General features: G+C 35.7%; 1 protein-coding gene across 5 annotated transcripts in view; it reads right to left on the bottom strand.

Moving 5' to 3' along the window:
- The window catches only part of LOC118733214 (myotubularin-related protein 4), a 59,706-nt gene that overhangs the window by 33,376 nt on the left and 10,019 nt on the right, over window positions 1-16,311 (bottom strand). Inside the window, exon 1 of one of the 5 annotated variants that reach the window (XM_036462526.1) lies at window positions 12,005-12,088. The exons of the other annotated variants lie outside the window; for them this stretch is intronic. The gene's annotated coding sequence lies outside the window, so the exon portion shown is untranslated. Of the gene's footprint in view, window positions 1-12,004; window positions 12,089-16,311 lie in introns of those variants that run through there. 5 annotated transcript variants of the gene reach the window in all.

Here is a 16,311-nt window from a genome sequence, read left to right as displayed (position 1 = left end):
CATGTAGTAAGCAACAAAAACACTGTTGAAAGGTAAAAACAAGCAAAACAACAAAAAACATGGCCAGCGAGCGTTTGCTGCAACAACGAAAAATAGGAAAAGCGGCAAGGCAACCGACCGGCCTTTGCTGGAATTTTAACCAGTGGTACGTGACAAAAGGAAAACCGGAGAAAATAAATTGGAATCGACCGACGAAAGCATTCGACTTAGCCATCGTCGATGCTGCTGCTGCTGCTGCTGCGTCTAGTTGTCTTGTTGTTGTCACATGCATATATGTAGTTTTCTGGCGCTGTCAAGCTGACTGACTGTAAGTTGGTTGGCCATATTGTCATTGTCTTGCCATTGGAACTTTTCCATGACAGCGATGTATAGGTAAAAAGTAATAGACAGGCGCTTTGACATGTTGTTGTTGTTCGCTGTGTAAGCATTGGCCGGTGTCGGGAGGGTGGATTTGTAACAGACGCTCGTTCATTGAAAATTGTTAATGAAAATGCACTTTTCCCACTTAACACTGAATTAATTGGTTTTAGCGTATTTGCACTGAGGCAGGTGATAAGTATTAAAATGGTTTTAAAGAAATTTGAAGTGCAAGAAAAAAATATTAAAAATAAAAATGTGGTGAAATTGATTATGAGAAAAAGTCGATGAAGACAACACAGTGACTATTTTATGCTTCACGAGAATGCGCTGTCATCGAATATGAAATCAATATAAGCATCCCTGCATCCTTTCAGTGCGTTTTCCAAGCGCTTTCTTTAAATGCGTACATATGTACATATACATATGTATATATTGTTTAGTAGTTAGTAGAATCGTCGACAAATTTCATCATCTCACTTGTGCAATGATTTCGCACTTTCAAATTTATTGTTTGCTTGATACTTGTGCACGCTCTTTAAATCCTTGCCAATTAAATTCACCTTTCACTGCGCCCTCTGTGCCTGCATTGAGTAACTATAGTTCATCTTATGTATGTATAAAAAACAACGAAAGCAACTTAGACGACGACGCCGATAACGATGACATCGGCATTGGTAACAATAATGACCTAGATTTTTCCTCAAGGCACATAGTTGTTATTGTCGCTTTATTAGACTGTCCATAAAGAATAATCTAGTGGATTTTGGATTTTTTTAAAGGACTTTGAAATTTCTAGAATATGATTGAATAAAAAAATTATTCAAAAGATGTGGTGCATTGTAGAATAACAATGTGGATATTAGTTAAAAGGAAAAATTCTGTACAATAGAAAAAAAAATTATTTTTGGGTGCACCAGGACGAATAAGTATTGAAAATGTCCTTTTAAAACTTTATCCTTGAATATCCTTGGAAACTTCCAATACTTATTTTTGAAATAATGTATGTCAAGGGCTAATATTTTACCTACCAAATCCTCGAATTTCGTCTTTCTAACTTTATTAGTTTGAGATAAAAAACACATTTACACTTCTCTTTATAAGATATTGATAGTTAGATACTGGAATCATTATTATAGAACCATGTATGCGCTCTAAAAGAACTAACTGGCCGTATGATATACCTAAGGTTTAAATACTTTAATTGTATACAAGGGCGTAGCCAGCCTTTCATCTAGGGGGCAGGAGTTTATATAAAGGGAAAGTATGTTTTTAATTATATATATATATTTTTTTGTATATAAAACGATATTTTTGGGTTTAAGAAAGTATAAGTTTTCTGGTAGCCTTTAGAACGATACCAATTTTTTAAAAATCGGTTTGTAATTTTTTTGTTTGAAATATTTTTCTTTATAATAAAAAGGTATTTTTTCCTTTCAAGTGTTTTTTCTCAAATTTTTATACACGAAGTATACAAACATGTACACCAGAAGAAAGATTTAATTGCGCTAACAACGATATTAATTTTTAAAAAATCGGTTAGTAATTTGTTTGTTTAAAATATTTTTTTTTTTATAAAAAAGGTATTTTTTACTTTTAAATGTTTTTGTCCCAATTTTTACATACGAAGTATACAAATATGCATTACAGAATAAAGGGGGTGTAATCACGTTTACAACAGTATTAATTCTTTAAAAATCAGTTCAAATTTGTTTGAAATATAAGGTTTTTAATTTTTCGAAGACTCGACCTTTGTCCCCTTATAGCACCTGTAATATAAGCGTCCGAAGTCCGACGAAGCTCCGACGAAGTCGGACGAAACTTTATGATAAGTACATTATTTCCGAATATGATTTACGTGTATACTCATACGCTTGCTTATTCATATTATAGTCAGGCCTTTAATCAGAATTTTTAGAAAAATTTTCAATACGCTGATAGATCGGTTTTTTAATTATATTTATTAAAACAAGTGTATTTTTTAAGCGGCTAAAAAGTTGGGTTGATTTTTAATGATTTTTTTCGGCGGATTTTGTGGTTTTGCGCATTAACAGGTGCAATTTATAAAATATAGCTTTAATTTTGTTTGCAAACGGTAAAAAGTGCAAAAAGCTGTCAGAAATAAAAAAATCATTAAAAATCAACACGAATTTTTAGCCGCTTAAAATTTGCACTTGTTTTACTAGAATTAAAAACCCGATCTATCTGCATACTCAAAATTTTTCTAAAAATTCTAAGTAAATAGTTCAGAATTTAGACGAAAATCTGTTGAATTTTTCTAAGTTCTGTATAAAGTTTGAAAGTTTCACTTATGTGGTTTTTATTAAAGCATGAACCATATTTTTATAAAAAAATAACAAAAAATTGTTACTTGAAAAACATTTCATTTCATTTCATTTCATTTATTAATAAAGTCATTAGCACAATAAGATCAAAAGAATGATCTTTTATAGCGCAACAAAAAATTCATAACAGCACATACATATAACTAAAACAGCAAAAATTACTTAAGACTAAATAAAAGTAACATAATATAATTAACAGAGTAGTATTTTTAAGTGAGTTCTACAATTCCAGGACATATACTTAAAATAAGACTTAATTAAACAAGTACATAGAGAGCACATCACAGGGACTGAAGTGAAGCTAACGGAAATATGCATACAGAACATTTTTAGAGTTGCTTTTGTTTAAACTACTGCGAATATGGGATGGAATAGAGTTCCAGATGCGGATAGCATTGACAAAGAATAGCCGTGCAGAGCTGAGATAATTGTAGGTAGGAACAGTCAAGTCCTTTACTCGAGTGGATTTGGGGAACATTAATTTTTCATATAGATATTTGGGTGCCTTATCTGTCATGAGACGAAAAAGGAATACACAATTTCTAGCTTTAAGATATTCAGAAATTTCGCAGCCAAGTAGGCGCGTTCTCCAAGCGGAAATATGTTCATATCTTGCTAGCCCAAACACATAGCGCGTGATCTGGTTAAATACTACATCTATTTTGTGAGCTGATTGGGAATCTAACCTGCTGTAGACTACCTCAGAATAACAGATAATTGGCATTATAAGTTGGATTGCGAGTTTACGTCTGATTTCTATCGGTGTAAATGGAGCAGACATTCGTAAATTCCTTAAAGTATTATAGACTTTGCCTACAGTTGAATTCACATGGTCAATGCAGGTAAGGCCAGTGTTGATAATAAACCCAAGGTTAGTTACTTTTGACACAAATTTAATTGGTTTGCCACCAATGTGTAACGATGGAATAGTTGCTAGGTTAAGACGTTTCTTACAAATAGGTAAAACAAAACACTTGTCACAATTAAGACAAAGACCATTTAACTGTGCCCAGGACCTTATAGACATCAGTTCCCTGTTGAAGCTTGCGCACAAATTAGCTGAGTCCTCCAGAGGACCTGACATGTAGAGCTGGACATCGTCCGCATAGGCATGCATGTTGGCGTGCATAGAAGTCCGAAATATATCATTAACGAACAAACTAAATAGTAGTGGTCCTAAGATTGACCCTTTTGGGACACCCGTGAACAAAGGCCTTTGTTCAGATATTTGAGATCCAACCTTGACACGCTGAGACCTCTCTTTCAGATAGCTACGCATCAGTTTTACTGCTGACTCTCTAAACCCAAAGTAGTTTTTTAATTTAAAGCACAGTAGTTCATGGCTAACTGAATCAAAGGCTTTAGAGAAGTCCAGCAAGCATAGTAGTGTTAAGTGGTTCTTGTCGAACAGTATTCTAATGTCATCAAGTATCTTTACCATTGCAGTAGAGCAGCTGTGATGGGGTCTGAATCCGGATTGAAATGGGGATATAAGGTTGAATTTACCGATGTGGGAAGAGATTTGTTCAGATAACAAAGATTGCAAATATTAAAAAAAAGACCATGCACTCACTTTTGCTTGCCAGTGTATATGTAAAGCGAAATCGCTTAACAATTACCACAGAAAAAATCATTTATTTCTACTTATGCAGCAACTTCCTTGAAATTGATGTAAAATCTCCCAGCAGCCTCGTTGAGATAAACCAAATGCCTACACTTTTGATACATATCCTTGCAAGTAATTCAATATTTCTTAGTTCAAAAATCATCTAACTTTCGGCAATTAACTATTTCAGCATTTAATAACAAGTAATTTTAAATTGCTTGAAAAGACATCTGCAGAATAAACATACTGACTTTGAAGTGCTTTAAGCCAAATGCATTTTAAAGTAGTTGAAATCAAATGCAGAGTCGGAAAATCGACTGGCTGCTTGCACACAATTCAAACTGAACATTTGAAAGCGCATTTACATGTCTGACTGTAGCTGAGCGTGCAGATATGCTTGCTGTTACTTGTTAGCTTCCAGAACGTCCGGGTTCGAATCTCAACAGAGACAACATATGAAAATAATAATAAATAAACTTTTTTTTTGTGTCTTGGAAATATGAAAATGCATCTGTGAAGTGCAGAACGAAACCGTATTCGAGAGAAACATACATACTTTGAAGTTCTCTGAGCCAAATGCATTTTAAAGTAGTTGAAATCAAATGCAGAGTCGGATAATTTAATGATGCCTAGGACATCGCCATGTTAAAGTCAACAGTTCGTTCCAAGGAAGAAAGTCAGATCTTCAACTAGTTGTGGTGGGTAAAAAACTGGTTGAAAATCGATATTTAAACTAGTTTCTTTCCGTACTGAGCACCTACAGAAACAAATACCTACAAAGAATGCAATCAAAGAGAAAATGCAGAGTAATATAAAAGCAAAAACGAAATCTTAAAAAAAAAACAATTAATACAAAACGAAAAAAGTCAAAGATCAAAGTCAAAAGAGAAAAAAATACATACTACATGTCTACACATTTAACTCAACATTGTTGCATTAAAAAGAGAATAATCGTGCTAAAAATAACTTTTACGAAAATAGCATCAACAGATGATGGCCTTTGTTTTTTGTTTTTTTTTTTTTTGTTATGTGGAACTTAGGTGTTTGCAATTTCTTGCTTTGTCTGTTGGGGTAATTTATTTATTTATTTTTTAACATTTGTCACGCGTGTCTATATTAAAATAAGTAAAAGGGTAATATATGCCCATAAAACGTATTTATCTGTAAAATTTAAATAAAGAAAAATTAATGAGTTGTATCGTCAGGATTAATGAAAACATGCTCCATGAAATTATGTTGGAACATAGAAAGAAACGTTTTTGTACCTGAAAATCTAATAAAAAATATGTATGCTTCCCGAACAAATCGACGAAAAATATCACAAATATATCCATACGTTATTGCATTTCACTAAGTAACACTTCTATTGGGCGAACTTCTCTGAATCAAATACACATTTTAAGTATAATTGAATTTATTTTGAACGATTTACAAAGAACTTGAAATCTACACGGTGATAGGTAATCAACTGCTAAACGCTGTACCGTAACAATGCACAAACATATTAATTTGCATACCAAATTAAGCAAAAACAAATATTCAAGTATAAATCAATCAACATGATAATCGATAAATATGCATGTCAAATCTAGCGCTGATGATTTGGCCAAGGTAATGAAGTACATACGCGGGTAGATAATTAATAAATAATCTTCAATATTGAAAGCTCCTTTTGATATAAAAATTTGTACGTGTCCCACCCGTGACATAGGAATATCGGATTTTTTTTTTTATAATCAGCCTCATCGCGAGAGTCGAACCGCATCGAAAATTTCATGGCATTGCCTAAAATTTCGACTCGACTAGTTTATTAAAACCGAAAAACTTGGCAGCACTGCACTGAATAAAGCAATAATTTTTGGGTAAGTTTTTGCTTTGTTAGTATTCGCAGTTCGTTTTTTATTTCAAGACATCAAGTTCACACAGAAAATTGAAATAAATTCACAGAACTTCCGTAAGATATGTCTGCTCCAAAAAGCAGGTTCTTTTTTCTCCCACCCGTGACAGAAGAAATAACTCAATTTTTTCCGTATAAAAGTAAGTTGGAATTTTTTTCGTATTTGGCAATAACTCATATAACGGGGAATTAGGTGTAGTTTTATCAAAATGTAGAATTGTTGAGAACTTTATACCTAAATTTAAAAATAAGTTAATTGTAAAAACAAATATTTTTAAAACAAGCTTTCTAAATATGAACGAAATTGGACCATAAATACTGGTTTACCAGATATATCGACACGTGCGCCACCCCCCCCTATCGTCAAATTTTTTTATTTTTTTTTTTAGTTTTTTCATGTACTTTCTAAATATGAACCAAATCGTACTATAAATAAGGACTTTTCGAATACCTCGACTCCTGCGCCCTCTATCGGCTTAACTCATATGTCGTATTGCGTTGTCATCGTGTTCTGAACTGCGAAGTTTCAAGTCTCTAGATCATCGTATGCTACATTTGGCAAATTTTCGTATGCTACATTTGATACAAATTTTTTACTAAATTAACGATACCTATTTTTTACTCAATATCTCGGAAACTAAAAAAGATATCCAAAAATAGATAACACCAATCTATGTTAGCCCGATATTACTCGGGTAACCGGGTATCATCAACTCTATTAAAATCACACCAATTTTTTGTTGTGCTGTTTATTTCCAATTACAGTGTAACTGCCTTATGTACCGCGTCGTTAAAAAGCATAGACAATTTATAAAAATTTACAGCTTTAGTCATGTGATTAGGTAGAAAATGTGAATTTTGCATGAGAAACATCTTTGGTTTTCGGCCGCCGTGGCCGAGTGGTAAGAGGTGCGCACTGCCACTGCGCAGAACCTGGGTTCGATCGATCCCATCTAAATTAGAAAAAGTTTTTTTTTTAACAACAGTCGCGCCAATGGCAGGCAATGTCAAACCTCCGAGTGTATTTCTGCCATTAAAAAGCATCTCATAAAACCATTTGCCGGTCGTATGCAGAGGAGTAGTTCGGTCAAACACTTAGCAAATTGTAAACTCTGTTATTGCACCTCCAAGTAGAATTCTCACGTTTGAACGTAAGCGGATTTCTGCATGCGTGAACGTGCGTTAACTTGATATTCGTTGCCGTAGAGGACAGTTTCGTTTCACTTTTGGAATTGTAAAGTCTTTTCGATTTAATATTCAAATGTGAGCTTTACGTTCTCCTAAATTCGTAATATCGCGACATTTTCAAATCGATTTTTGTGGAAACGGTGACATGAAATAATTTTTTTATGGTAAAGTTCACTCGTAATGGCAGTCACTATTTCTGTATGCTGTTACAACAGCAAAAACAACAAAATTTTTCTTCATCAAGATCTAGGAATACAGGATGATGGCCAGCAAATTATTTAGGTGATAAAATTATGGCACATCGACACTTAAACCAATTTCGACTATTCTTATTTTATTTTTTTAATCTTCATTAATTTTAAAGTATTGCCTATTGTCTAACAAAAACCATATAAATCCAAATTAAAAGCTTTTTAATTAGAATTTATAAAACAAATTTTGGTTTACAGTAGTATAATAACCCAGAAGATAATTTAAGGTAGGCCTTCTTAAGTAAAGCGATTCTAAGAGGCCTACCCAAGAAGGGCAGAAGAAAAGCTGTAGCAAAGTGTGAAACAGTTGTTTACAATTCAGCATATTTTCGCGATAGTGCAAATTTTTGTTCATCCTCGCGACTAACTTGTTATTAAATTCAGGTCGTGGAAAAGACCGTTCCTCAAAAAGATTCAACTATAGTGTAAAATGTAAACAAGCATATTAACACTCTATTCACTTCTCTATGCTCAAGTCAAGAAACAAAATTGTGATTGTGACCGTTAATTATATTTAAATACCCAAAAGATAACTTAGGTAGGCCTTCTTAATGTAGAGTGGAAGGCCTCTTGACTCCCAGGAAGGATTTTCGGAAGGGCTTTTATCTCCAAAAATTATCTACTGGGAAAGTCTAACAGCCCGTTTCACCAGCAATTTAAATGGAAAATGATTTTTTTATTTTCCATATAAATTTCAAAAATTATATTTTTATTTGAATTCAATATGGAAAGTAGGGATGCATCGATGTTTTCAAAACATTACTCATACAACATCTTGTAGTATGGCAGAAAATTTTTTGTTTACATTTTTGTGAAAATATGTCCTTTGAATCCATTTACATTTTATCATCAACATTATACCATTAAAAAAATATAAAATATAAATAATTTACTAAAATTTTTTGTAACATTAAATCGTTAGTTAATCTATGGAAAAATAAATAATTGCGCTTGGTGCAAACGAATTTGATAATTGTGCGGTATAATAGACGAAAAAGTAAAATAAATACTACAAAGTAAATAAAAGAGTGTAAAGTAAATATGTACATACATATAAAAAAAATAATGTAAACAATGCGGTGTCGCAAGTTCGCGAAGCTAACGAACGGAATTTAGTAGCAAAAAATGTGTTATCTTTCTATGATGAGCAATGCATCGACTGATTTTTTGCCTTGAATTGTTTTTACTTGTATTTGTGTTTTTCATGACAACTCGTTAAATATAATTTTGACTTTCTGAGTTCGTGATTAAATTCTCAAACGCCTTTGGGTACACACCCTAAAGGTTTGGGGGCAAAAGGTGTACCTACTCTAACCTGTTTTTTTTCAATCATTGCCGTAAACTTCAACTGTTTTCGAAGAGTTTGGACCAAGCTGAAATGTGAGTCATTTTTGTGGATTTTAAGGACAAGTGAAAATATGCATGGTGTAAAAATGGTTGAAAAGAATTAGAAGAAAAAAATTAGAAAAAAGTAACGCTGTCCGAGGACTCGGACTCGAACTCGGCTTTACTCACTCGGCCATTGCGACTGATGGGGATGCGCGAGCAAAATGACTTTGATACCTACACCTGCGTTCAACTAATTAGCACCGAAATTCAAAAAGTTACTGTTTGCAGCTTACATTTATTTATTTAGTTTTAATAATTTTCATCTAAAATATAAACCAATCTATAACAGAAACCACGCAAATAAATAACCGTTTCAAAGCTTGCACAAGTTAAAAAAAAATTAATCAACCTTGTAAAAATTTAATATTTAGAAAACTTTTGGGTATGCCTTTTTGTAGCCCATTCAATTTTAGTCTGATAAAGTGCAAATTTCAAGTCGCTAAAAATTACCGCTGATGTACATACATACATATATGTATGTCTCGTATTGTTTCCTTTGCGACAGCTGATTTCGAATCATCAAAGTGCAGCATTCGAGGTTGGCAACGATATTTTCGAGTTGAGCAGTCATACGAAATCGGGAAATGCCTTTAAACGTATAAATTTTGCCATTGCGCAGCAGGGTTGAATTATGGCAACACCAATCAGATTTTTTTTTAATTTATTGGGGACGGTTTGCGTATTTGCATTTAATTTGAGTGCAATGGCCGACACAAATCAAGAAAGAACAAATATTAGCAATTTGTAATTAAGTTAAACATTTAAATTTTTAGAACAAAAATCGAAAGGCGACATATACAAAATGGACGAATAGAAGAAATGTCTGGCGGCACCAGTAAAGTTTTGCCAAAGTTTTGCGCTCAGAGAGTTGACGTCTACATTTTGGGGCGCAATTTGGAACGGACGGTGAACTCCCCATATTTCGTTTCTACTTCCCTGTTTCATATACTCTAATTTAAAACATCTTAACAGACCTCTTCAAATTGTAAAGCAGAACATGTCAAAGATATGTTTATCATTCTGAGCCATTGCACTCATAATTTTTGAACACAACTGTACATGACTAATCATTCTATAATAAGGGGAAATACAAAGAACACTCAGCAGCATAAATTCGACCCCGATAGTATAACTCCGTTGAATACAATCAACGAACTCTAAAACAACCTCCGCGATCAGACGTATTTTCTTTGTATGCCGCAACAAAGGAGCATTTTAAATGCAACAGGTAAGTTACTCAACAATGCCTTAAATTAATTATCAATCGTATATCGAATGACGGAGACATCTTTTTTGAGCCCTTGTGGGTTCCACTCATGCTTATTCCGAACTTAATTACTTTTCGTAAATTTATTTTTCATATCGATAAGCTTAAAGTGTAATTTGTAAAGCTAATTATGACATGAAACATATGTATGTTTCAGTTTAAAAAGTTTTTTAACTTTCCTTCGAATGCGAATTTTTGAATTCTTTGTTTTCATTCTTTCCTTCGTACTAAAAACAAGCGGGCGATCACATATTTTACTTGCATAGAAGGGCAGACGAAAATAAAACTGATACAAGGTAGATGTGAATTTTGTATAAGATAAATGCCAAGAGCGCAATATACGTATATTAGATATATTCATATGTACAGTTGTCCACAAAATAATAGGAGTGTGATATTTTGCCCAGTTTTGGCTATTTTTGCTTCTGGTTTTGTGATCCGTTCAGTTCCGTTCATTTTTGAGATTTTTTTTGGGGAAGGTGTTTGACGTTTTTTCCATAAGTATTTTCGACAATTTTCTTTAATATGGAGGACACTGCCAGCAAACAAATTTCCAAAAATCAACAGACTAGAATTAAATGGTCACCAAAACTGCATACCATTTTTTTTCTCAAGATTCTGATTATAGAGTTTGAAATGTTGGGGAAAATTTGCAGAATTTTTCTAATTTTTCTGCACAAATATAAATCTGAATTCATTCGGTGTTTGTTGTATAACCAGCTTGACATTTATAAAAAAAATGATAAACATTAAATAAACCAAATACAAATAGGAAAAACTTAACAAAATATAGCACTCCTATTATTTTGTGGAACACTGTATATATGTGATCATATATGTAGGTACAATGCATTTGTATGTAAAACTTTTCTTTCCTCTTTCTATGTTTTTGCATTTTTTTTCACAACAAAGCGAAAAATATAACCGATCTAGTATATTTACTATGTACAACTGGTACGTATAAACATAGTCTGCCAAGAAAAGAATTATCAAATTATAGAACAACAGATAATGGAAGCTAAAACGAAAGTGTGTGGTCGCAAAGATATGACTTTGCAAATTTGTAATTGTGTGACCATAAAAATGGTCAAACCAAGAAGCACGCAAAATACGACATTTAGTATCGCTGGGAATATCTACATACTTGGGGGTAGTATATACTATATATCTATTAAAGTAGACACATATATGTATATACATATTTACACATGTATGTATGCATTTATATAATGCATATGTTTTTCTACCCGTATTTTCAGAATCGTAAGAAATATTGAGTGCACTATCTACTATAACAGTCAGAAGGCTTTTAGTCTAGAATTAATTAGAAGAAGCGAATTGCGTCTATGTAAAATTGCAGTTTTCCAAAAATTGTACATATGTAATTGCACATATGGTGCACCTTCCCTATGTGCATATCTATTTGTCCATACGCTTTTATTTCCATCCATACATATGTATGTACACTCATGTATACATATAAATATTCGCATTTGCGTATGCATTCGGACTACAACTCTAATTGGAATAACCACGGCAATGCGGGTACGATACAGCGCAAACCGAAGCCGGCTTTACAAGTCCAAAGTCCAGTGCAGTCTTGCAAGGACAATTTAAAGCTGGAATATTATTTATTCAAACGAAATATGAAGTATACTTATATTAGCAAAATTTAAGCAATGCAATCAAGGAATATTCACTCACCTAACGATTATTTCTAAATAAATTTCTCAAAAATCTTCAGCACAAGACTGGTCTGCGTTTTTTATATTATCTGGCGACTATACTGACGTCAGCGTTACGGCTTCAGTTTTTTATGCAACTGCACTCCGATATTTGAAAAAAAAGCACTTGTCTTGATTAATGTATTGAGTTTGTTTCTTAATCTTTTAATAAACTGCGTAAAATAGAATGCGTTCACAAGAACCTGTGCAAATGAATGCAAATACTAGGAAGGAAAAAAATTTTTGATTTATTTTAATTTTTTTTTTCCACAGCTATTTTTCACACGTCTTTATTCTTAATTGCTTCTCATTTTCTTTCTTCTGTTTACCCTTTGCACTTTTATTCGACTTGCACTGTGATCATTTGTTTCCATGCATATTCCGTACTTTTTTTCTTTGTTGCTGGGGAAAATTTAGGACGCAAATTCGTGATCCCCATTTAGAGCACCGCAAGTTCGATTAGATGCTCAGAATATTCCACAATCAATATTTTTCGTTTATTTGAACAAATATTAATGGACCCAAATAAATTAAACTTCGCTGATGAAACACAGCAACTCCGATTACATTTCTCGTATTAGAACTTGAAAATGCAGCTAACTTCAAGTCGAAGTAGGAATGCATAGCGCAAGCAGTGATCGGACTCTTAAAATTTGTGTGGTAGAATCTGGGAAAAAATGTACTAGATTTCAAAAAAAATGTGGTAAAACTCAGGTTTTGGATCAAACTGTGTACAAAATTAAAAAAATTCTGCAAGGTTTCACCTAAATTGCAAACATTTTATTAGAATCTAAAAAAAATTAATTTTAGTATAATAAAGTAGATTGAAGTTGCCTAAAATTGCATTATGTTTACGCAATTTTTTTCCTTGACAGTGTAAAGCAGTTCCTTCCATATCAAGATATTCTTTGAACATATTTTGAAAGATTTATGCAACCTAACGGAGTGCTGCCAGCTTTTCTTTTTATCACAAAACGATGTAGCGAAAAAATGTGGCACGTTTCAGAAACCGTTACTTGCTGTTTGCCGATTTTGACAACTCTCTAGTAAAAGTAAACAACGCTTTAGAAACTTAAGATGCACTAAAATTTGCTAATTCTTTCTCAAAAATCTCCGTCTTTTAACATTTTCGCTATTAGTTCTTTTTATAAATCATATATTTTGCAATTTAACACAATAAAACCACGTTTCCTGTAGACAAATTTAATATTGAGAAAATTTACTATTTTGCAGTTTATTTTATCCTCCCATTATGCCTGTTATTAGTGTTTAGTGTTGGACCATTTTTGCAATTATATCGAGCAAAAATAAAACTACTAAAAAACGCGAATATGTGGTAGATTTCAGACCTCGTGTAGTAGATACTGGAGGCAAAGGTTGACAGCCTAAACGAAGCAATAAGCAATGCTTATGTATCGAGCTGCCGACTAGCAGAACCAAGGGGTCAAAAACGTAACCCATGGTGGAACTCCAAACTCTCAGGCCGCCGGAAAGAGGTCAGGAAACTCTTTAACCGGGCGAAACGGACTGGGAACTGGGACGACTACTCGTCAGCCCTAACCACCTACAACAAAGAGATTCGCGAAGCCAAGAGAAATAGTTTCAGGAGATTCTGTGAAGGCATCAGCTCCACTCCGGAAGCGGCCAGGTTACACAGAGCACTAGCTAGAGGCACAGTTGAAAGCCATATGGCAATAAAACAACCAGATGGAAGCTACACTCGAAGTGAGGAGGAGAGAGCTCTGGCTCTACTAACAACCCACTTCCCAGGAGCATTGCCTCCAGTAGCAGAAGATAGCGACGTTTCCTATAGACCCGCTGCGGAGGACTGGGGGACAGCAAGGCGTCTGTTCACCCGGTCAACTGTGCGATGGGCTATTAACTCGTTCGAGCCCTACAAGACCCCTGGGGTAGACGGTCTATGGCCGATTCTACTCCAGAAAGAACTGGATCTCCTAACCCCGATCCTAACCAATGTTATGCGGGAAAGTCTGGCACTGGCATATCTCCCACAACTGTGGAGAAGGGCCAATGTCAAATTTATACCCAAAATTGGCAAAAAAGACTACTCAGAGGCGAAATCCTTTCGCCCGATCAGCCTAACATCGTTTGCTCTAAAGGCGATGGAGAAAATCCTAGACAACCACATCAGAACCACCACCCTGGTTTCGCTACCGTTACACCATGGGCAACATGCCTATCGGGCCGGTAGGTCAACGGACACTGCGCTGTTCCAGTTGTCAACTACCATACGGAATGCAATTGAGGGGGGTGAGGTCGCGCTTTGCGCATTCTTAGACATTGAAGGAGCCTTCGACAACACCTCACATGAGGCAGTAGATCGAGCTCTAGAAAAGAGAAACGTAGTCGCCCCGATCAGAAGGTGGATCGGAACAATGCTACGAACCAGACTAGCAGAAACGGCAGTAGGAAATAAAATCTTACAGCTGAGAACAGTTAAAGGATGCCCTCAGGGGGGAGTATTGTCCCCCCTCCTATGGAGCATATTAGTAGATGAACTACTCGAGTTACTGTCCAATAATGGCATAATGTGCCAAGGATACGCGGATGATATAGTAATCATAGCGAGGGGCAAATTTGAGAACACCCTCTGCGACATAGTGCAAAGAGCACTCACCCTTACAAAAAGATGGTGCGGCACGGTGGGCCTCAACATCAACCCCGCCAAAACCGCCATCATTCCGTTTACCAAGAGAAGGCACATGCATGCCTGGGAGCACTCCATAACACTGGGAGGTATAGAGCTAGAAATGTGCAATGAGGTAAAATATCTGGGGGTCATTCTTGACTCCAAAGTCTTAAGGCCGGTCCACATAGAACTTTCGCGTTGGCTTTGGCGTTGGCGTTGGTTTGACAGAACGCACGTTAAAAGTATGCTTGCTACAATGAACGCTTGGCAGCGAATCCTTGGGCCACTAAATTAACATATTAACGACAGATAAATTAATATTTCATATCAATAATTGCATTAAAAACGATATTTCTTGCCCGCACTTGATTAAAAAGGAAAAATATTTCACATAATTTTATTTATTCGCAACAGCTGACGAGCGACGCACGCGAAAAGTTGAGAGTTGGCCATCTTTTTGCTTTGTGTTGGCGTGAGCGTTGTCGAATTTTGGCTATGTGGACGGCTGCATTTGAATTCATGTATTCATAGTCAGCTGTTGAAGCGACGCCAACGCCAACGCAACGCCAAAGTTCTATGTGGACGGGCCTTTATGGAAGAAGCACGTTGAGTACGCTGTCACAAAGGCCACAAGGGCGCTAATGGTGTGCAGAAGACTGGCCGGCAAATCATGGGGATGCAGCCCGTATATCCTAAGGTGGATGTACACCATGATAGTCAGGCCAATAGCTACTTATGGAGCGGTGGCATGGTCCGAGAGGACCACACTCAACACAGTGAGGGCATCGCTCTCTAGGCTCCAGCGGTTGGCGTGCACATGTATAACGGGGGCCATGCGCACCTGCCCCATCGCAGCCCTGGAGGTCATTTTGGACCTGACGCCACTGCACATGGTGATAGAGCAGATCGCCAAAAAAGCCATCCTCAACTTCATGAAGGAGGGCACTGGCAGAGGGAAAGTTATCTCGAGCCGATTGGGGGATGAAATTAGATCTAAGATCCCTATCTCCCAGCTCAACAGAGATGACATGAGTACAACGACAATCTCTGAGAAGAAATTCAGGATCGAACTAGGCAACAAAGCGACCTGGAATGAGACAATCTTAGAAAACACCTTTAGGGCTCTTTAGGTGGTTCACAGATGGGAAACTACCCCAGTATATTTCAAGCGGAGGTTTACGCCATAAGTGTTTGCGCGGAAATAATTCTGCAGAGACAAGCAAGACTGCAGCATATAGTTATCTGCAGCGATAGTCAGGCCGCATTAAAAGCCATATCCTCGCGTGAGATTAAATCACGAGTGGTATGGGAATGTGTAGCGAGATTAAACACCCTGGGGGAAAACAACACACTACAACTGGTGTGGGTCCCGGGCCACAAAGGCATACAGGGAAACGAGGAGGCTGACAGACTAGCAAAAGAGGCCGCAGCCACCCGACCCATAGGCCCTGAACCCTTCCTTGCAGTGGGGCCTCATATAATCAAGGAGGAGTTAAGAGCAGAAGAGCGAAGGTTAAGAAGAGCACACTGGGAGAACACGCCTGGGCTAAGGCAGGCGAAAGAACTTCTTGGAGGATATAATCCCAAAACATCTAGGGAACTTATAACCCTTAAAAAGACTAACCTGAGATTCTTGA

This window comes from Rhagoletis pomonella, unplaced genomic scaffold (genome assembly GCF_013731165.1).
Source record: "Rhagoletis pomonella isolate Grant_MI unplaced genomic scaffold, Rhpom_1.0 Rhpom_scaffold_00002, whole genome shotgun sequence".
NCBI lineage: Eukaryota > Metazoa > Arthropoda > Insecta > Diptera > Tephritidae > Rhagoletis > Rhagoletis pomonella.
This window is presented reverse-complemented; position numbering and strand designations above follow the sequence as displayed.